Below are 24,365 nucleotides of genomic sequence, written 5' to 3'. Positions count from 1 at the left end.
AATTCCAGGGATGGCAACAACACACAGACAGATGGAGAGTTTTTCTTTCCATCTCCTTTGTGAAAGCTATGCCCAGATTTCTCATTGAACCATGAGAAATGGGAAGGGTAGCTAAGTGAAGAGATGTCAAGAAACTTACCTGGATATGAAGTAGCCTGAAGATTTTTCTATACAGTAGTGTAGTGGTTTGATACCTCTTCTTCTAAGAGCATTCATCACACAAAGCAAGTTCTGAAGGTAAATTTTTCCCAGAGGGACCAGAGAGAAGATACCTTCCCTGTTGGTCAATCCACAGCAGAGGATTACAGTTACTCTTGTAATTCAGGCAATGTTGAGCTTGATGGGCTTAACTATAATAATAGTGGAAGATTTAAGCAGAATTACTAACAGTGGTACTGTGAATAAAAATGTTCTGTTTAAAACATCAATTTATTGAAAACATTAATCCCACTTAGGTTATTCTAAATGTGCATAAGAAAAATCAGAGAGCAAGAATTTCTTAGGTTACTGCAGAGGAGACCTAAATTCTGACTTTGCAGTGTTTGTTCTGATGAAGAGGGAAGGAATTTTTATGCCTGTCCTGACAGATGAGATGATCCCTTTCCTACCTTTAGACATCCGTCATGCAGTCTAATTTGGTCACTATAAGGATCTTTACAGCTAATGGGAAGAAATAAGTATGTAAAGGGTTTGGCTGAACCGTTTTATTTGTTTCTTTTAAGATGGTACACACTGAGCCTTAGAATTTCATATTTATCTCCATTGATTAGAGAAGTCACAAAAATATATTTCAGGCATAAATAATTTTGCACTAGATATAAAAAAAATGCCAAAAATAAATGTTTTAATAAAAAAATATTAGCCAGGTTATAATGAAATTTGAATGTATTTTTCATTAGTTTTTTGTTGTTGTTGGTTTGCTTTGGTTTATTTCCCCAGCAATTTCTTTTTTTTTTTTTTTTTTTTTTTTATACACAGACTGATTCTGGACATAATCAACATTAGCTAGAACATAACACTTCCTAAGTAGTAAGAAGAAATTTATTTTCTGGTGTTTTCTCTACTATCTTTCCTATACAGTATATTTACATCAAGAACAAGAGAAAGCAAATTTAAGCTCTTCCTGGGCTTAGCCAAATCACCTCCTCACCCCCAGTTCTCATCTGTTATTCTCTGTACCTCTCTGTGGTCCCCTGCCAAAAAGAATCCCATTTTGATTTTAGGATGCTTTAATACAGCAATCTTTGGTATAGCATCTGTTTTCATCAGCTCGTTTAGCTTTTCTGCCTTGAGCACTTTGAAAGTGTCTGATGAATGAGCTGCCCAGTGGTACAGTTTCACGGTCCCTCATCAGTGGGGATCTTATTGGTGATTTCAGTGAGCTCACAAATTTAGAGGGGCTTAAGTCTCTTGAGAGTTATTGCTACAGCTCTAATAAGAAGGTGTTGATAGGCCTTTGGCAGCATTTTACAAGGCTGACTCAAGGTTATTCGCATTCCTTTCCACTGTACTTACAGCATATTATTTGTATTGCCATATTTTTGCTGCTGAAAAAATTATCAGAATCTTTTTATACTCCAAAGGACAATGCCTAATCCTCTTCTGTATTTTCCCCATTTTATACTTTCAAGTAATGTTTTTTTGTGAGGAGGATGATGCATCTTGCTTATGTTCAGAAGATTCTCTATAACTGCTCCTCTCAGAAGAAGGAAATGTACTTCTGTTCCTCATAACCTAGTCTTATCTTGATTTTATTACTGTAAATTAATTATGGGAGAATGATGAGTCATCATGACAAGGTGGCTATAGAAAATTACATTTATTCAAATTAATCTTACATGAAGTTAAGATTCTCTTACACCACAATTTTTCTATGTCCCTTGATGGTTTAATATTTCTTCCCACTTTATTACCTGCAAGTTAAAATGTTAAGGAATGTAATTCCTTCATGTTTAAGAAGAAATGTGTGCACACATGAAATATGAATCATATGTATGCAAGCATAGATCATCAAGCATACAAGGACAATAAATTCTTTATATGAGTAGTTGAAAAGATACTCCAACAGTTGGATATCTGTGGAGGGGTATTTTATTTAGCTAAAGACAACTGACAAAGCAACTGCACTCTGTTTTACTGTGTTTGTAACTGTCTGCCCACTTGTAACTGTCAATCATTTCATAAAACATCTTTGATCATCCAAAGACATTGCCCCTGTGTTCCTCTGGAACTTGTAGAATGTAGCAGGTCATGTAGATGTATATGAAATGAAATAATTGAAAATAGAGTTATTCAACTAAGAACTCATACATTGTATCACAAGAGTAACTTTTTTTTTTTTTTTAAGCTACTGTGCAACAGCCTTAGGGGAAAAATAAATAGCTTTATATACTTTAAGGTAATTTGACAGTAATGAGAGATGCTGATGAGGTGGGGGGAGAGAGCTGTAGACCTTTCATGCAGCAGTCTTTTTGGAGGCATAAGATACCACAGAAGGCAGATGCTTTTGTTTGAATTGCAGCATGTCATGCAGATGTACACTGGGCTTTACCAAGTGTAATATCTGAAAGAGCTGTCAAAAGTAATAATCCAACCACAAAGCCAACTCTGTAATTTTAAAAATATTTGCATGTTGCCTCTGCTGCCTCATATGATGGCATTAGAAGAGCATAGAATTTGAATTCATGCAAGGTGTTCACATCCCCACAAAGTAGGGATTATTTCGTGTCGCAGTGGTAGGCTCCCAGAATGCCAAGTCATTTGCACTGCATGAACAGATTGCATAATTATCTGTTGACTTTCTTGAAAAGAGACTTGGCAGCGCAATTTGATTAGGTTTTCCAGAGCTGGCAAATGCATAGTTGAGGAGGCAGACACATGAGGACCATATCAGTGAAATTTTTAATAATAAGCAGAGTCTCTTGGGACAATTTTTTTAAACATAGAGATGAAACACCTCAAATGTGAGATATTTGTTTGGTTGATTTGACATGTGATGCTAAATTGAATGAATGTGAATGTGGGTTGGGAGTACCATGTTGCTGAATAAGGTTGGAGAGGTATCCTACTAGCAATGTTCTTGTTTTACTGAAAAAAAATATATTTTTTATAAATCTTTTGGTGTTGCCATCAGAAAAATATGAGTGAAATATTTTTAACTCAGACTTAACAAATTACAAAGAGCCTGTAATCCTACTTTTCAAGTAAATTATTTTTAACCTCTTCAGCAAGCCCTGAAGCCCTTTGTAGATGCTTGTGCTATCTTTACCTGCTCTACAAAGTGATATTAGCAGCATCTCAGTTGTGAGTTCACTTATTCTTCTGTGGAGAGATTGCTGAAGATCTGCCATTGCACACTTGACTGGATTCTCCATACCAAAATTCAAACTGAGACTTAGCTTGAGTCTGTAGCTGCAATACACTTGGAGCAGACCCTCACAGTACTTTTCTATAAATATAATGTGAAATAGGGTAGATTGAGGGAAATGATAAGTGAATGAGACTAATTATACAACTTGATTTTAATCTTTCTCCTCAGTAATCTTCCAAAACCTAAAAATTAGCAAAAAATCTGGTCAGCAGAAGACCTTTCCAACCACTTCCTTGGTGAATGATCAGCCTGGTTTGATGAGGATGGCCAATTAAAGTCTGCAGGAAAAAAATGTTTTGCAATACATGGGTGACATATGAAGGACACTCTGTTACCTCTGTTCTATGGCTTGGGCTGTTCACTTACATTTACACATCTCAGAAAAGTTCCATAGTGCATTCTGGGAATCACAAATCTATAGTTTATGAAAAATAAAATCATTTGGATGGGACGCTCAAGAAAATACTGTAGAGATACTAGGCTCCAGATCTATCACTCAGAAGGTAAAAGACATTCCAGAAGTTAGTGTAATAGTCACACTGGATTGAAATTTAAGTCCAAAATGGATTGACTTTTTTACACTGGTTAGTAGAAAAAAATAGTAGAAAGGTATTCTTATGACTGTAGAGAAGTTTTGATCTGGAATTTTCAGCCATATTACATTATGTATGAATGTGTTCATACTAGGGAAATAACCTATATTGTTATGTTTAGGTTAGGTGGCTCTTCCTTGTATCTATCATAAGTATGGAGTATTCTTCTTTTCCTTAATTTAATGAAAAGTAGTGAAGTAAAACTGTTAAAATATGACATCAGGAAAAAATCCCAGTTTAGATGTCCAGTTTTCTGAATGCAAATATAGATGACATAGAAAATAAAAGTGCAAAAATTTAAAAATACCTTTAAATATTTTCCACCAAGTAAGTCTTCTATATGTTTACTGGATAATGTGCAGATGACAGATATTCTATAGATTAAAGATTATGGAATTTTAAGATTCTGGCAGTGAATTTCCATAGGTATGTTTGAAAAATCTCTGAATCCTTTCAACCATTTTTCACTTCTGATTGGAGATCAGTTATTGCAAGGTGCATATGAAAGTAAATAATTGATTCAGAAGGGAAATCAGAGGTTAAAACTGCAATTTTCTCCAAAGGAAACCTCCCATGTTTTGAATTTTTAGTAGCTGTCTGTGTGTTATTAACAACCGTACTTAGATTTGACAGGCAAGTAATAATGTGGTTATTCATCTCAAAGACAGTGGACCAGAATACATTTCTGGCTCTATAAATGCATTTTAAAAGCTGAAAGACAAATTTCATTACAATAAAGAATGGGGATTTGGTAAATGTAATCTTTGGATTTTTATTGGTAGATAAATCTTTCTTTTCCTACAGCTGCTGTTTGGATTTTAGAAAGTTTAATAAATAGAGTATGTAGTCCCCTATTTATTAGTAACACTAATATTTGAAAGCTGCAAGTGCTGCATCCATTTCAGAAGACATCTGTCAACCCATCCTGCACGCAATGACACTGAACACAGCCCAGTTACACCAATTTGAACCTAGTTCCACAGGAATGCATTATCTTCCCTGAAAAAATATTGTCCAGACAAAGCTAAAGATAAGACAAATGATGAAACCGTGTTCCCAATAAAACCTACTGGAATTTGTCCATAGGTTTATAGGGGTGCCCATGTAATGCCCCAGGTGGATATTTTAGAACATCAGACACACACTCAGGTGTATTGACTGTATTTGTTTCCTCTCATGGCATATTTTGTAGTGTGCATCTTCCTCACATCAATTTGATCCTTAGTTTGCAATAGTTAAGATTTTAAGTAACAAAATATTTAGCTTAATAAAAAGATATAAAATATATGTCAGTATATTTGGCTGAATTTCCCAAAGTAACTCTGTCAGTCCTGTTATATGTAGAAATGGCAACTAGGAATGAAGTGTTAGATACTGACAGAAATAATATTGTAAGATTTCAGTACTTCATTGATTAGTACTAAAAATTTAAAGGCAGAATGTAAAACTTTTGGTCCCTTAAGCTCTTTGTTTTCTCAAGCATTATATTTTTAGATAACTTTTTTGATGGTACCGAACGGTTATCTATTTTTCACTAATTAGTTTGCCTCTAATTATTCTTGTTGCTTTAATCAGAATAAAGACTGTCACTTATGACTTAAATATCAGTTAAAAAACCCCATATCATCTCATTTCCTTTAAAGTAGTACATTCAAGAAATCATTGAATTTATGAGTTAGGATAGCAATAACTGAAATAATAATAGTTTCACCTGACAAGATTGAAAAAGTCCAGACATAAAGCAAGTGTCCCATGTTCATGCAGCTTATAAAATAAAGGCAATTCCTTAGGAATGTAATTTAATAATGATATAAATGACAACATAAAGTTGTGATCTAGTAAAAGCTGTCTCCTGCATGGTTCATAGCAGAAGAATATTTCTTCTTTTACAGCTGTCATTTTAAAATTGGTATTCATAAAATACACACAGGAAAAAATACTTGGAATTTATTCTTTACTTTCCCAAGGGAGTGCTAAATTCTGGTTCCTTGTCATCGTCTGCATGCTATTCTTTCAGCTGAGAAACTGTGTGATGAAGGCTTATCTTGTTTATGTGAAGTTCTGCCAGATTAAGCACATTGTTCACCCCAGTCTATGAAGGACGTGAAGTGAAAGTTGTTCTCTGATTACAATAGGAATTGTGTGAAGTCCTAAAAAAGGTGAATATCTTATAATATTTTGGCCTTTTATATTAAAAAACAGCAATACCATAATACATTTTGTGCCATACAGCTTTGCTTCACTTTCCACATGCATACAGGTTCTTCAATAGTGAGGAGAAAACAAATGGATATATGGGAGTGTGAATGCTAAATAGCAAGAGAAGCAAGAACAAAGTCGTTGTAGGCACCTGACTGTCAGGTGGGAACTAGGCACAGCCAGAGCTGTGGCCCTGCAGAGGGTCATTAAAGAGCCTCTTTTGTTTCTGTTCACCCCAAGCTGCCAGGCCATCTGTAAATGTGACATAGCTGAAGCTGTAAGCTTTGGACTTTCTGGACTGACTTCTCTCATTCCCATGCTTGGTCCTTTTGTCTGACATTTCTAAGTCCTCCCCAACTCAGAAAAAAAAAAATCTGCATCCCAGAGGTTCTATTGAAGACTTCATAAAATTTACAGAATCATTTAGCCTTGCCTTCTCAAGAACATTTCTGTAAATCATCTGAATTTTACCCTTTTTTAAACTCAATAACAAATTGCAAGCACAGAATAGCTTATTCAGTTGCTGCTTCATATTTGCTCTGGATTACACCATGATGAAAGATTTTGTCATGTGATAACTGTTGCTCTGGAAGATTTGTTGGACTCAATCCACCTTTGAGGGGTCATATAATGGCATGAACCGACAGTAATGTTGTTAGGTTCTCTGTACTTGTCAACAAGAAGGCCAGAGAATTAATGGAATTAACTACATTTTCATGTTTAGGTCTTCCTTCTGATAATGCTAGTCTGGGATATTTCCTTTTTTATGGTCTTTATTACACAGGAATAACTCAACAATTTTGATTTATAAATCACAGTGCTTTCAAGTAGTGTGACAATAAATTCTGTTTCAAAACACATTTCAAAACAGAAACAGAGTTATGGACAGCAAGAACCTTTCAGAAAATGTATCTCTTCTTTTTTTATCTCCTCACTGCAATTGGTCTCATTGTTTGTCTGAGCAATTACTGTTTCAGGAGCTCCCCAACCAGTAAATGGAAAAGTTAAATACAGATTGTCTGGTTTTGTCTCATGAGCAGCAATGTTTGAGAACCAAATAATAAAAATAAGAAGAAACTAGGCACTAATAATATTGGAGACAATCTTCTGTGAGCTTTGGTTACCCCTTCATCTACACATTATAAAGCTTGACAAACATGTGACCAACTCCACATATCTGTCTTATAGTTAAATCAAGAATTTCTAATTGAATGCTACCAATCTGCCATCTTTCACAAGTACTCAACCCTCACAGAAACTAAATTCGTATGACACTATCTCTCTTGAATCCCCCAAATCAGCTAATCTATAAGTAATACAGACAGAAGGCACAAAACACAGTTTATACCCTTTTATCCACCTGCTATCAAGTCAATGCACGTCTGTTATCTAACCTAAATTGTTGGCAGGGAAGTCAGAACGAGCTTTCTCACAGTGATTAGATGTCACTGCTGGCTCTGTCTCTAGCAGCATATGCTACTAGAATATATCTGTCCTATGAATTGGAAGACTTACTATACCAGATATCATTTTGTAAAGTGTCAGATGGATGGAGCTCTTTATTCACAAGGTCAGAATTACAAAATGAAATACAAAAAGGATGAAAAGATTCCTAATATCTGCCTAGCCAGCAGCCCATGTAATTTTGTATTTTTCTTTAGAAGTTGCCCAACATTAGGCTACTTAGAAAAAGGTACAATAAACCCCATGAGGAGAACTGATCTGTCCATAAACTTTACATACTAAAATATGGTGATCTATATTATCTTGTGTAGATTTATTCCATTTTTAAATGTATCTATGCCAGAAGTGTGAGTTCTGTGTATCTCTTCAAATTTTTGAATAGCAAGAGCATCTTGAAATTATTACATTTACAAGCTACGTGGGTGTTTGCTAGAGTCACTTTTGCTGAGCAGTGCACAATATGCTATTTCAAATTTTTATTGATTATTCCTCCTTCTTGTATTATGGGACAAATTTTAGTGGAACATCTGCTTTACTGTTTATAGCTCATTCATTATTTCCTCTAAGCTTTTCATCCATTACTTACCCTTAATAATTTTAAATAGACCAATTTTCAATTTCTTTTGATGTAAATTTTTCTCTATAGCTTTAATTTGTTTCTTTGTTTCAATTTCGTTCTTGTTATATATATTGAGTTCAGGTGTCTAGAGACATGTTCAAGCTGAAAATCTGAAGTTATTTTATTTAATGTCTTAGCACTTTTATACTTCTTTCTATTATGTTACATTACACAGGAATTAATTTCTGACCACTGCTGCATCTTCAAATATTTTCTTTGGCTGTCCTAAGATTTTTCCCTCAAATGTTTACATTTATTTTTTTTTTATCAAACGTAGATGTATAGTTTAAATTATTTGTTCTACTTGTAGTATAAAACATCCTATTTACTACCATAACAATGTCTGAGCCAGCAATCATTAAAGCCAGTAAAAACATACAAATTGGCTGGTTCACTCATCTGCTCTTTAAAAAGGGCTGTGTTTCTCTCTATCTCATTTGCCACCATGTACACCAAAGAATGCAGAATTCCAGTTTTATGTGCATTCTTTGAAAAATGGTGGCTAGGTTCTGGGCACGACCCAACCTCTAAATCCTCAATACGAACCAAAATTGAGATTCTGATACCTTTAATTAGGCTTGCAGTCAAGTCTTTCAAGGTTCTTTCTATTAAAAGAATAACACAGGTTTTGGAGTCTGGTGGCAATTTCTGAAGCATTACAGCTAATTATTGTTGGTGCAAGGCAAGTTCTTGATAGAAAACCAACTCATCACGAGTACCAATTAATCTTTATCACTGTCCTAGACCAAGAGAGAAAGGCAATTCTGGTACCAGAGGAGGTAAATAGCCCTCTGTTGATTAATGTCTGTTTTCATCTACCTTATGAAAGTCCAGGATGTACAAGGTCCTAATTTAAATCACTGAAGTGAATGTATAAAGTTTGGTAGCATAAACCCAGTCTTTGTTTTCCTTTCTGCAGGGGCATTACAATACAAAACTACAGACAAAAGGAAGGAGTAGGAGAGCAATGCTAAAATTATTCATCTACTGGCTGCGGGTATGTCTCCCAAAATAATAAAAATGCAAGTTAGAGTAATAGTAAATTCCTGCTATGCTATACCAAATCTGAAAGTAACATAATTTCTATTACTACAACTTCTTCATGTTCATTTTTAATATAAAATCACAAAGAAAAAAATAAAAGAAGAAAAAATACAAAACCATACACATAAAGGCAAAACTTATAAACCTAATTCCAGAATTTAAAATGCATCAATTCTTGGGTAAGCAGTCTTCCCAAAACACCTATCAATTCTATGTCCAAATCCTAGAGGTATTCATTTTCTCATTTGAGAAACTCACCACTGGACACAGTCCAGCAGATTACTTTATAACACGACTGTCATGTTTCAAGAACAATCAAGAGAAGAAGCTTCCCTTTATTTTTCATGTAGTCATTTGTTAGACGTTTCCTCTAGTGATAGGGAATTTGGGATCATTTCTTTCCAAAAGAACATGCTACTCATAAGACTATAGATTTTTCTCCAGTGCTCCTCTTATTGAGTGCCAAAAATTCCTGGGCTGCTCACAGAAACTATACAAGCACTTTTGTTGACTGAAATATTGTTAAAAATACCTTCAACCTTTCTGCCTTTTAGGGACTGATGCAAAGATTTTTGAAATGCATTCATAACTCTTCCAATGATTTCTATGACCTTTTAACCATTTTCTTGGAATAGTTTGAGGGGGCAATTAATCTGTGATCAAAAAGATAAAATCCTAAAGGTTTCTGAAGCTACATACTACCACCTCAAACAAGAATGTATTCTTCACTGAATTCACTGGAGAATCCAGAATAAAATCTGAGTTAATGAATTAAGACTGAGACCTGCACAGGGTGCTAGTACAGAAGCTTTGTCGTTACTTTATTTTACTTTATTTTCCCTTCTCTGGTTTTGAAGTATTGAAGTCACAAAAGCATCTGCTTTTAATCAGGAGTATTTGTTACTATTTACCATCTCCTGGCTACTTTAGATGTTCTCCTTGCATGAGAGATAAGAAAAGATAAAATGCTTAAGAACCACTGTAAATAATATGTCAGAACCATACCCACTCATCTGAGAATTGCAAATCTCTTGATCTGCCTCTTCTCTTATTTATATTAAACTCACACTCATATGGTTTTAATTCCTTCATTGAACTTCCTTTCAAACTGAATATTTCAAATTTTCTTTGCCATGAACAAGTAATACCATCCTGTTGCCCTATCCTCTGCCACCTTTGCTCAACACCCAGAATCATCAATACAAAAATCAATAGCTAATATATTGAATTGTTGGGAAAAGCAAAAGCTTAGCAACATAACCCATGACAAGGTCATTCTTTCCCTCTCAGGCTACCAAACATACACAAACAGTGGCCAGCACTGAGGACAAGGAACACCCTTGGATCCTGCCAGGCTGCTGTGCTGCTTGGCCACAGTGTACATGTCAACACACGGAGCACGGTGTGCAGGATAATCACACATGTGATTGTGCAGGCACCCATCCCAACCTGGGCTTTGCCACTGCACTCATTTACTGCTTAGTAGAGCTATTGACTTTACAGATGATAAAATGCAATGTTTTTTCTCTAGCAATATTTGACCTTAATACTTCTTTTTAGATATGTCTTGAACTGGAAAATATGATTTTTGGAAGCAGCACAATTACAGAGGCAAGCAGGTTTGGGTCTTCAAAACCAATTCTCAGCCATTTATTTGCTTTACTGGAACCTTTTTTACTGGTATTTAGAGACTCTTAGTTTTTCAAAGACTCTTGGGTGGATATTAAGTACCCTAGGCAAAAAGCAGTTCATCCCTTTACCAGGAGCAAATACTTCCAGCAGAAAAAGATTTGAAGCAACAGATGAACTTCTCTGTGAGCACTTCCAAAATTGTGTTTTCATTAATGTCTTTCATCTCAGCTGACAGGATAATTAATCATAATTATAAAGATAACCTGAGTTCGTGAGGCTCGCTCTGAAATAGAGTCGTGAAATTAATTTCTAGATGGCCTTTGTATATACAGCAGGGTTTTCAACACTTGTGAGAGAAAATGCCTCCACTGAATGCAAACATTGAAAATGACACACTCATCTTTTATCTGGCTAAAACAGAAATTTGACCAAATAAACAAAATACAGGTCAGATTTTCAGCTGCATAATTTTGAGAATGCCAGCAGTAAATGACTGTGCTGAACAGCTATATAAATATGCATATGTCATGGAAGCATGTATACCTTTCTAGAAATTTTGTCAAATACTTACTATACTATCCAACAGGTAGAAGGAATTTATTATCAGAACAGATTTTAGAGAACAGAAACATTTCTGTGTGTATAGGATTTACCTGCTACTGGCTTTGTATCCAGGGCAGAATGTCATAAAAGCAGCCCATTAACACTGAGCTTTTTCAGTGTCCCAGAACTGGGACTGCAGCCTTCACAGATGCTCTGCTCAAGGCAGGTTCTCTTTATGATAAATGCAGAGAAACATGCATTTTTAAGGTGTAATTCATCTGGCTTGTTTAAAGCAGTCACTTTAAGATGTGATGAATCATACCTTAGACTCCATTGGCAGTACTAATGAAAATTCCTTAGCTGTAAAGGATGTCTATGCTGACTGACTTAGACAAATTGAGCCCAAGAAGCTTAATATGGTGTAATCATTACGGTTTCCATTAGCAATTTTGCAAAGCCTTGCTGTATACATATGGGCAATTATATTTTTTGAGAATTAAGGCACCTAAAATTAATAGGCTTTCTCAAAGTCTGGGAGCCTTGACTTTTCAGTGAAGGATAGACAGGCATCAGAATGAAAGCAGGTGTCTTTTGGTAATATTGGTTTTAATTTCTCTGTGTGCAGCTGTTACATATATAAATTGTGAATTATAATATTAATCTTATTATGACCTGGTTTGCCTTTATTCATTCAGATTTATAAAGTGCTTGCTAAATGCAAAAGGATACAAATGCCAAACATTATTAGCTGTGTTATTCCTCTTTATTACTGTCACCTACTTATATGTATTTTCAACTCAGTTTAAATTTTCACCCCCAGGTCATATTTCCTTTCCAACTACATTAGATATTTAACTGTCCATCACTGTGCCTCGAGCCCTCTGAATTTCCACATCAGTACATTTGTGATTCAGAGCATATCCCACAATGCCCTTTTCCACTCTATATTGAATGTGCTTTCCATATGCTATTAAAGATTCAGCATCACAAGCTATCATTTTATTAATTTTAAGACACTTTTTTTATCAACAGATGAACAATCATGATGATTAAAAATGCTTCTCCTCTCAAGGGCTTGTACAGTATTTTGCATTCACTGGCATGTTGATTAGTTATGTTGATTGAAAATGAGTGAAAAACAGAGACAACTTATTAGCCAGTTTAGTTAGCTGCTACTTACATTAATGAAAACGTCTGGATGCATGCCCATTAAGGATACTTGGGAGATCAGAGGTTGGGAAGTGATTCCTTTGCTTCTCTCTGCTGACAGCTTGGAAAGGATCATACCCAGGAATGGCTGCTGAGGCATGCACAGCCTCCAGAAGGAAATGCTGCTGCTCTGGAGCCCAGTCCAAAACAGAGCACCCTGGAGCCAGGTTGGGTGGGTGTCTGCAGGCACCCTCTGAATGCTGGCACTGCAGGTGCTGCTTTGGCAGTAGAAATATTTATCAGCAGAAACAGAAACAGCAGCTCCTCTCCTGCCACTGCTGACAATACAAAGCTTGCTTTCATTGCCACAGAGGAAACAATGGAAATAAGGGACAGCATGGAGCTGGCTTTCTGAAGGAGAGCTTTGGGCTTTTTCTTCACAATTTATTTATTTATGGGGCCAATTGAGAGTACCTTTAAGGAAGCAAAGTAATTTCTTACATATATGCATTTAATTTCAGCTGATGACAGGGAGCTTTGTACTGAGCACAAACCCCATTCTCTCAGCTGTGTACAGCTTGTAGAATGCACTGGTGGCCCATGGTGGGGGAGGCAGGGAGAGGGCAGAAGAAATGTTGCCAAGGTTCTTCAACATTTGGAATTGCAAGGATAAAAGCACTAAAGTGATTTGCCCAAGGTGATGCAGTAAGTGCCAGGAACTGAATCCAGATCCTCTGAGTCACAGCCCAATGCCTTAATCAGCTGACCATGTTTCCAAGCATTTGGCTTTACAAAATCATTTGGCCTGATTTACTGGCAAAGTCATACGATAGTGAATTTTCCCACTACAAAAAGTCAATGACCTAAAAAAAAAAAAAAAAAAAAAAGGCATAGCTTTTCTCTTTTTTTCTCTGTTAACTGGAAGTGTATCATACCTGAGCAATACAGCAAAATAAATGCTGAAGAGAAAGGTAGACAATAGAAACCAGTCTTACTGGTAATTTGTTATAAGGAACTGTGCATAAAATAAAAAATCAAGGATCTTACCATCAAAAAAAGTCCTGTTACTTGCCTGCTGCCACTTGGATAATGAGAAAGGTTAAGAAAGTGTTTGGAAGACTTTTCCTGTGATTCTTAGACCACTGATTCTCCACTTTGTTTCTCCATTTTCTTTCATTCTTTCTGAGCAAAAAAAAACCAGATTTGGTCCTGATCTTGCTCTAAATCTGGAATCCACCAGAATTTCTGAGGTGTTTAATCATATGTACTCTGTAATGTCCATGTACCATGCTATTTTATTTTTTTTTATTCATTCACATTTTGATTTTTTTTAATACATATGTATATTAAATACAAAATTCTTCCACTCTTGTGGACCTTGGCCAGGTACACAAATGTTACCTCTTTCTGACACTTAGAGTTAACGCTGGCTTACTGAACAAGTCAGTGCATATCTGTGGGTTTAAACACAGATCTGCTCAATTAGCACCAGAAAATTCAAATAGTTTCCATTTGTTTCTACTTGCTGTCCCAGTAGGAAAATGGATATTTTACTGTAACTGTGAAAAGCAAGATGAACTATGCTATTCAGTGCCTAAACTGAGGAGAGGTACTCAGTACATACTTTTCCTTTACAACCCATTTCCAAGCCTTATTTTTATAGCATAACAGCCCAAAAGTTGCACCAAAGAGATTCTGCTGAAGGGGCACTATATCAAAGCCTTCTGCCCTACAGGTTTTATCCCTTATGAGTGGTGGTGGTAATCTCCAGAGAAGAGCTGCTGCCTGGAGAGGAATCTCATGCTGCATGTACAGCATAGATGCATTGCAGTTTTAATCATTGAACTTCATAATATTTTCAGCAGGGGAGAAAATTTCTGTCATGACATTCATAGGCATCTTTTGAGATACTTGTATCTGACATTCTTTAGTTAGATTGATGGACAGGCACTTGCACATAAGAAAACTGAGGGGAAAAAAAGCCCTCTCTTGTGGTATTCTGTTGAGAAATCACCAGTATATAAAAGCAGCACATGTCCTCCAGCTCATAACATATATTATTTCAATGTCTCACCTGCTCATTGTATTTACTAAAACATCTACTATACAAAGTGTTTAAGTCTGTAAGTGTAGTGTCCTTGTGCTCAGACAGCATTCACTTTCTGAGATCCTACTAAAATCCTCATCCAGCAAGAGAAAACACAAACAGCAGCAACCCAAAATATAGAAGTGGAGTGAGCAATTGTGTCCTTAGCTGTGGCTAAGGTGGTTGATATAGCTCCTGGAGAAGAAGATAGCTAAGCATCAACTAGAGAGATTAAATTTTCTTTTTTATTTTAAGAAGGAAGCTTATCCAGCAGGCAACTATCAGGCCAGGTGATTAACAATAAATAACTCTGCTTTTTCAAGTAAGCTTGCACATATTGAACCTCTTATGTACAGAGTAGCCTAAAATCCTAATGGAAATACTTCATCTGTCTGTTAGTGGTTAAAGGAAAGTTCACAGGATTTACAGACTCAGAAAAACCCCAATGTGATGGGAGAGTTTTATGATTTAGACATATACACAAAACCCTAAACTGAGCTAGAAAAAGCTTTGGATAATTTTGAACGTACCTAATATGATCAGGGGAGGGGATTGACAAGATGCTCTATTTCAGCCATGAGAATGCCTTTTTTTTTTATTAGATTTTAAGTGATTAAAAGTCCAGTATAATAAAACATTATGAAATGACGTATAAAGCAAGCTGGAGGTCCTTTGAGTAAAAAGAGCTTCAGATCCACCTGTGATAGAAGAGAATGGAATAATAACCCTGTGTCATCTGCCCATATCAAACCAGGATTTTCTGTAGGTTTAAAAAAACTAAGAAGAAGAATATTCAGGAAGATCTTTATACTTCTATTGTCTTGCACTGCATGGCAGCACTCAAGAGAATACAAAGAGAAGTGGGCCAAAAGCCATGTTCACGTAATCCTGAGCTAGCAGGCAGTAGATCAAATTTATACCTAAAGAATATGCTTCTCAGATAACAATAAAAAAGTGTGTTGTAAATTAGCATGAATATTAAGCATGGTAAGATAAAAACACATCTCATTTCTGAGTACAAAAATATCATTGTCTAATTTCCGCTGAAATGTGTCATAGACGTGCCTTTTATTCAGCATTTTGAAATAAAAATGGATAATATTACACTTCTCAATAGTATAGTTATGCAATTCAATGGGGGATGAAATGTCATGATTTAATAAATAGGATAAAGATTAGTAAAATAATCTAATCACTATTCTCTCTTATTTTCAGTCATCACTGGGGATGGAAAAGAGCAGGAGAGGAAGATTAATTTGAGGCTTTATGCAGATATGGGTCAGTAGCCCACAGCTTTCCTGGGTTTTTTGTTTGTTTGTTTGTTTGTTTGCTTGTTTTTTGTTTTTTCTTTTGTAAGTGCTAACATGCTTCAGCACAGAGAAGTTCACTGAGAATGAGACAGTGACTGTAAATGAACCATACACTTCTCTGAGCAAGCAGCAGTGGGAGTGTGTGTCTGCTTGCACGTGGCACCCAGACAAAATCAGGTCTGCTCTCCTCCCAGGGAGAACAGAGGGTGCTTCTGCAGTGCCTGTAAACAGGTAGTCTTGAGTCAAATTTTTGTCTTGGATGCTCTGCCTGGTTTTAGCCATATTTAGAACTAGCTTTGAGATGACCTTTACAGTCCTATGCTGCATGGGCTTCTCCAAGGTCTGGATGGACTGTCCTTCCTGTCCCATGTTGCTCCACAGCCATTTCACACAGCCACAGTCAGACAGAGAGGAAGAAGCCTGATCCTGGACTAGTTTCAAGCTCTCAGATATTACCTAGGTGTCTGCTAACATGCATTTAAGTCCTGCTTTGGAGCTGCAGCCCTCCCATTGATCCCCAACTTCTGGGAGGTCCATAATTTAGTAAGAACGAGCTATGTTAAGTAGGGCTGTGCAAGGCTCTGTCTCACTGTGTGTTTTCTCAGAGGAACATGTTGTCTGAACGCCTACACCACTATTCCAGGCATTAGGCATGTTGAATTCATTGCAGGCATATGATGGCACCCAGATGAGTCAGTAATTTCAGTAGCCACATACAATCCCTTCTACTTTCATGCAGTGGGGAGGCAGAGCCTCAGCCTGGATCTGATCTCCCAGAAGTTTTGGCCTGCCCTGTGCTATACCTGCTCGCCCCATTAACTTTGTGTGGAGAGTCAGATATACAAAGTACGAGTGCTCTCACATGAACTGTTGTTAACAGACTGCATTTTTCCTGCCTAAAAAATATGCCTGTAGCTGATCTCTTCACACTTCTCCCCACACACACATTTTTAGGTTTTCATCAGTTATTCACTCTGCAGCCTCAGGTTGCCATCAAGTCTGAAAGTCACTGCACAGTCTAGATGCTTGTGAATTTATCATGTTACCTTTTTAGCCTCTGGCCTAAAGATTAAAAGCTCCTTCTGGGTTCACTTCAGTCCTAACAATGTAGCTGCATGATACATTTCTGTTCTGTCCTGTCACCAGTGATGACAGGGACTTAACAAGGGCAGGGTGCTGAGTCATAAAATACACCTAGAGCAAATTCAGCTCTTAGGAGAAAAACTAGGCTGGGCATAGAAAAATTGTTCTGTTTGAAATTTGGATAAAAAGTCATTGTCATTGTAAATTCCCTAAAGTTAGGGTAGAGATGATTTCTTTAGAAAGTATTAGCTGCAATTGAGCTGCAGGCACTGACAGACCTCTCTGGGTACAATTTTGGTGGGAGATCAGAAGAGCTCATTATTTAGTGCTAGTAAGTGTTATTCCTTAATATTCATCACAAACAGACCCAGGTGTATGCAAAGCAAGCCACCTGTTTTTCCTGTCTAATATGCCATGCTTATAAATCACTTACTGAATAAAATAATGGTGCTAATTGCTAGAACAGCCTGACCTGTGCCACACTTCCTGGGCAGAATCTGTGGCCCTGTGAGGTGTCAACCAAAGAAGGAGAATGCTGTGACAAAAAAGTCAGAGGCAGCAAGTTATGAGGCAATTTGGAGAAAGAGCAGGCAAAAGGAGGGGTAAAAAGGCTATGGCTCTGCTGGTGCCATTGCCTGCAGCAGTGGGTTGGAAACCCAGGTCATCCCCTGCTGTCAGTGAAAAAGAAAGGAAGGTTTCCACTAAGACATGAGGGAGGATAAAGCAGCAGTAACTGACCACAATTTCTAGGGTTTGCCGTCCCCATTCTCCACTCCCACATCAATTTCCCTCTGACTGTCCACTCTTGACCAGGAAGCCAAGCAATGCTTCAGCCCCTCATCTCCAAGGTGGCAAAATTCAGTTTAGCCCACACTGCTTGAGAGCCTTCAGGCAGCTCTGACATTCATTCATGTGATGTTTAAAAGCCTGAACAATCATCTGACACTGTCAGAGCAAGTGCAGATGAGTTGACTCCCTGAGGCAACCCAAAACAATGATTGCTGAGTCTAAAAAGATGTTTACCATGAAAACATAGAACTGCTCCATGGAAATCTGGTGCTGTGCCTTGCATCACATGAGCACTATGTCAATGTTGTTGCTTTTTTTCCTGTTTAATATGTCGCATTTATAAATCATTTACTGAATAAAGGTTTTTAGATGGGACAACTGTGATGTTTGCAATATCAGCAAAAACCTGTACTGGACTGCCATGGGCAGAATCCATGGTCCAGCGAGGTATGCAACAAAGGAAGGTGCATGCTGCTATAGAAGGCAACAATTTTTATTAATTATTTATCTGCCTTTCATATACTGGGGTTTAAAAAGCTTGGAACTAATTTATATAAAGCTCAGAAAACCTTTGTGCTAGTCAGAAACAATTGGTGGGAATGTTTGGATCAGTGCTGGATGAGCTATTGACTTTAGTAAAATTATTGATGAGATTTTCTCCATGTGAAGTTTGGGATCAAAATCAAACTGTGCAAGTTTTGCATTAAATATTGATGTTCTGGGCTTCACATGGCAAAGCTGGAAGAGAAGAATAAATTAAGGTCCTTGACTTTTCACCTTCTCCATTCCAGCCTAACTCACAGATGCTGCAGGCTCTATGTTTTGGGAACTTTACTCCTCTTTCTTCCTCAGTTTGTATAAGGGACCTACATCTGGCCTTCATCCCACCCTGATACTCTTTGTAGCCATTAGAAACCCTGGGAAGGGAAGGAATATTGTTTTTCCTCTGTGTTATCAGTGAATTTTGGGAGACGTGATGTTTCCTGCATTCCCTCCGGCAGAGCAGGCCCTTCAAACAAGAGTGTGCTGAGCTGTGCAACTTCTATTAAATGACAGCAAGGGCATCTTTCTCTGGGGTTCACCCAAGGGGTGGTGTTCCTGAGGATGCCGATTGTATATCTGTCACTATTCAGCTGGTTTCAAGCATCTGGGTTTTCACAGAAACCTCAAAGAATGCAAATCTTCCTTTTCAGATGAGTCATCCCAGAGGATTGCCCATGGTGCTATCTGGGGGCAGTGAGAGGGAGATCCTGGAAACATGTTAGGAAGGATTGCAAAGGCTCTCTCCACCTGGTGGGCAGAGACACCTCAGCATCTGTTTGGGGCCCCAGGGCCTCACCTCAGCTGTGATAGAGACCTGTTTGCTTCAGAAAGAGATGATATGTAAGCCCAGCCCTTGGCTGAACTGTTGGCTGTAAAGTTTAGAAAAGACTTCATCTGGATGTGAAGTCCTTCACTTCCCTGCACAGACTGGGGAATTCTTTAGTGATCCAGTCCTGTGTATTCCCCTTTTGTTTTCCTTGTGAGTCTTCAGCCTAAAACAATAGAGCAGTTTCCAACAGTAAGGGGATTTTCAGCTCTCTGAACTTACTCATTTCCTATTACTCAAAAGAAAAAAATGTAAAAAAGTTCCAAATTAGAAAGTCTTTGGCTGGTGGTCCAGGCAACATTTATGTATCTGTTTTCACAAAGTTCTAAACTTTAGAACAGCAGGGGTGTTGTCTCTCTGTGAAAATAACATGATATTTTAGAAAAATTGTTCGAACTGGCATAGAAAATAACTTTAAACATCACATAATTTGCAGTGGACATTTGTGTTTCCATGGCAACAGAGAATGCTGTCCTCATTTTATTTTGTCTTGAAGGATATTATAGGAAAGCCTTTTGAACAGTTACAGTCTTTGACTTTTTGTTACAAATTATCTAAATGCGCAAGAATCCTGTTTCAGAGGCTATATGGACTGAAATTTTGGATATTGTGTGCTTAAGAAGTTTTATTAATACTGTGACTTAATATCAACTTCAATTTATCTGTGTCTCAGTGTTGAAAACTTCAGTTAAAGAATAAACTTTCTAAATTGAGAAATAGAACTGATATTTATCATAAGATACATATACCAAATATGTGTAGGTCTTACTGACATATGAATTGTCTCAATATTGCTGGAAAAGAGATTCTTGTTAATTGGACTTATGCATACGTGCAAAAGTTCTTGTGGAAAATGCTTCAGACTTTTTATCATGCTGGATTTTTAGGGAGCATCTTTTTCCCCATAGTTTCAATATACTGTTTCATTATCAGTTTTACTCAATGTTCTTCACATTACTTTATAACATTATTTTATTAAATATCTAGCACTGTTGTGTTACAGTGTTTGTCTTGGGACACTGTCTTGCCCCGATCTGAATACCCATTTCAAGTGAAACAAAACCACCTTTTGAGAATGTCATATAATCATAAGATCATTTAGGCTGGAAAGAGTATCAGGAGGCCATCTGGGCCAACTGACCTGTCTAAGCAGGAAAAACTTTACTTTTTCAAGTTCACAAGGTTTCTTGTGAACATTTCCAGCTGAGTTCTGCACTCCTGTACCCCCGAATACCACACAGCATTTCCAACAATGAATATCATGTTGCTGCTTTGACAATAATTGCCCCTCTTGCCTGTTTGCCTTTCCTTACACTGGCATCTAATGTGGCCATCCATTTTTGAAGGCAATTGCAGTTATTGGTGAAAAATATGCATTTAAACAACCTCTACACTACTGAAATCAGATGCCATTTTGAACACCTTTTACATCTTTTACACCAAGTCCTTCAGATAACAATATCTTTCCCTGCAAGCAATGGCAACAATGCATATCATTCATATAGGTCCCTCTCTATCAACTTCTTTGTCTGGAATGAGTCTAAGAAAAGGGAATTCTCTATTTTCAGCAATATTCTTCATGATCACTTTGATCTTAATTGACATCTCAGCCTATCTTGGTTCTACCTTGATTTCCTTCAGATCACTTCTGTAAATCAGCATGCTCCTCCTTTCTACCAAAACAATGAAACAAAACTAGACACTTTCCAGTCGAGTGCTTTTAGATACCTGTTGTTCACAAAATGTCTCGTTAGGTATACTAATTATTAATTAAAACTACTGGAAGGAAATAATACTCTTTAATTTGAGACTTTTTCTATACTACTTTTAAAATCTTTTCCCAGATAGAGTTCTGTAAACTTCAGGCAACAGAAAATATTTTAAAACTCTCCTTCCAAAACCACAGAAGGAGAAGCAGTCACTACAATTACAGAAATCAGGAGATGAAGCAGGATTAGCATATTACAACTTGCCTGATTGCTTTTTCCTACATATGCCAAAACAAGATTAGAACAGCTGATTCAAGGGTGTCCGAAAGAGAAACTTTTTCCATGTCATTTTCTTATCATATGATTCCTGCAAATCATGTGTCCTAAAACAATAACAAACATTCTTTCATGGTTCTGAACAGTCCTTGTTCTTTAATCAGATGACAGTTTTTTTGATCTAGACGTCCTGAACCAAAACAGTTCCTGTGTTTTCCTTTTTACAATTACAGCAAGTTCTATAAGGAGCTGTGTACTATTGTGGGCATGGAGAGTAAGTAAATACAACAAATTAGGTGGATTGCCTACATTGAGAAGATGTTCAGAGTTAATGCTCAAATTAATTTCCCTTTAACTTCTGGTAGTAGTGTAAGGAAAAGCATTACATCAAGTATTACTTCCATATGCATTTATTTATCTCATTTATTTAGTACTGTTTTGTCTCATATTCAGAGCAGAAAATTATTTACAAGTTGATGAATAAACAGATGCTTAAACGCAACAATCACTTTTGTAACAAAACTAGATGCTTTAGGAATGGGAAAGCCAAATAATAATGTGAAAACCTGACAGTCCAAGGAAAGGATTCCTCCACTCTTAATTTCTCGAGTCAATCAATATGATTTTATTAATTATCAAAAAGTGGGCTGTTTTCTTAAATCCATGGACAAAATAAAGTAAAATTCAATTTTTGATCTAACTGAACTGACCACAGAAGTACTCATCATTAGTGCAGTTACTATATGATTAAAAAAAGAGAAACTCATAAATAGAAAAAGAATGTAAATTTTCTATGTAAAGAGAAAAAGAAATAGAAACCTACATCCAAGAGAGAAAGCTTTTTCCAGAATGGGAACTGCCTGTGGCATATTTCACTTTGTAATGCTATTTGTAATAAGAACTTGTTCTTAATTTTATGTTAGGTGCCATTACCTTAGAACTAATAAATATTATGCAACACACACACTTCACATACAACATAAAAATACATATGCAAAGATAGGTATAGAAAAATAAAGAGAATTCAAATTTAAAAATTGCTATTTCACCCTGTCGAGCAGATTTTCTACATAATTTTCCTTTGGGAGTAGTCCATGAAAGCACACATAATCTCAAATATTTCAATTTTCTTGCATACACCAGGATTAATCATTTAAATATACCAGGGGGGAAAATATGAGTATAATGTTACTTTTCAAAATTCTAAGTTAGTCACAGAACCAAGTATTTCCCACTGAAGACAAAGGAGAGTCTTAACAGGGGATTAATTTAATCCAAAGCATTTTGTCAAAGTTGTTTTTCTAAGTACACCATAAAATTAGGAGAGAGAAATCAGCACTTTCTGAGGGCAAGTTGAAGATGAATAATGAAGTCTGGTAGAATTATTCGCCTTCTAGAAGTATCTACCTTTCTCCATATTGATTGTAGAGAGTGACAGGGGAAAGTTAGGAAGGTGACTTGAGGAGAGATGACTCTTCAAGAGGTGTTAGATCAGGTTTAATCTATGATTGTGACATATTTGTTCTCATGTCTTATGAGTCTGTACTTCTAAGCCAGGGAAAAGCAAAATGAAAAGTTAAAAATTAATGAAGTTTTTAAAAATTTGTTTGTGGTATAAACAAAATACTGTATAGCAAGAGCAGTCAGGGTTTTACAGCTGCTTCTTAGAAAACCAGAATATCCTTATACCCTTGTGTAATGGTCCTTCAAAGTTCTAGCAATAAAACTTCATAGTGCCATTCACTGTCACATAGTCTATACAGACTTTCATGCAACATTAAGAAATGTTAAAACACCTTTTCCCTCCCACACTGTGCATGAATCCTCCCCCAGTCCATGCTTGTTTAGAATACATTTTTATAGCAAAGATGCAAGCTCAATAACATGCAGTGATTTATCTTGGGAATACAAGCTCAAGCATAACTGAAATGAAAGCAATACGGCAGGAGAATAAGGGATCTGGACCATCTGGGTGAAAATATGTGGCTTTGAAAAATGTTTAGAGAAAAGAAAATTGACATATATCTGGAAGTGAAAAGCTCTGAATTCAACTGAGAGTTTTGTCACTCACTTACTGATTGACTTTATTCATGGCACTGATGATTACTTTTCAGAGTCACATGGTGCCCACCTCTTTACAGTCAAGAAACCAGAGAAATGGGCTAAAACTTGGTTTCCCCATCTGAGGATAACGTGTTATCAACAACAACTTAATAGCTGAGAAACAAGAGCTAATGGAGTCTTTGGTTATCTTTGCCTCACAAGAAGTAATTTAGAAATTTTTTTTCAATTAGTAGTAATGTTACAGTACCACTTCCCTTGCTCAGCTATGCAATTTTGATCATGATATGAACATAATAATAAAAATAATAGCCCTGTGCCTGAAACTCAGGAGCATTATTCCCATTCAATATTCACTCAGCTGTATAAAAAGGCTTTTTTTCTTTGTTTAGTGTTAACAATTTTCATATTCTTGCTCAGATAAACATAAAGTGGAAGATGAATTGCTAGTGTTTGCAAACAAGGTTAAAGGCTTTCCAGTGCTGAAACAAAAGACAGGCTTTTGTGTCTCGTTGGAAAGGCAAAGCGGAACAGATTTGTTGCTAAAACAATAAAAGTTTATTCTTCTCTCCGTTCTGATTTTTTATGGTTTGTTATCGCACTGAAACTCATCCAGTACTTACCAGGTGATAAAAAGGACAAACAAAACTCTACTTTACTGGAAAACTGTGAAGCTTTGTTGTCATAGCTGACATCAAATAAACCGGCAAAGTGGGATATTGTTAGAGTGCCTCGGAAGACAAGCAAAACTCAGAGTCTTCCTAACAAGTAAAAAATATTAGTTTGGTATTGTTCAAAGTTCTAAGCTGAATTCTCATAGAATATATGCTGAACTTCTGAGAAACTCACATGAAAGTCAGTAAAATTGCAGCATTCTTTTTCTATAAACAACAGGGACTGCCTAAAGGCACCTCAGAAGGTACTGAAACATGGGACGCCACCAAGGTTGGAAACAGAGTTCTCTGCTTTTCAAAGCAGCCTCTTCATTTGCAAGTCAAGCAGTTATCATGTGGTAAAACACTTTGTGTCAGCAACTAATGTATCAGGAGTGTAAGGTCACACGGTTTAC

The sequence above is a fragment of the Vidua chalybeata genome, chromosome 1 (assembly GCF_026979565.1).
Source record: "Vidua chalybeata isolate OUT-0048 chromosome 1, bVidCha1 merged haplotype, whole genome shotgun sequence".
Classification (NCBI taxonomy): domain Eukaryota; kingdom Metazoa; phylum Chordata; class Aves; order Passeriformes; family Viduidae; genus Vidua; species Vidua chalybeata.
The sequence above is the reverse complement of the archived record's forward strand: the minus strand, read 5'-3'. Positions refer to the sequence as shown.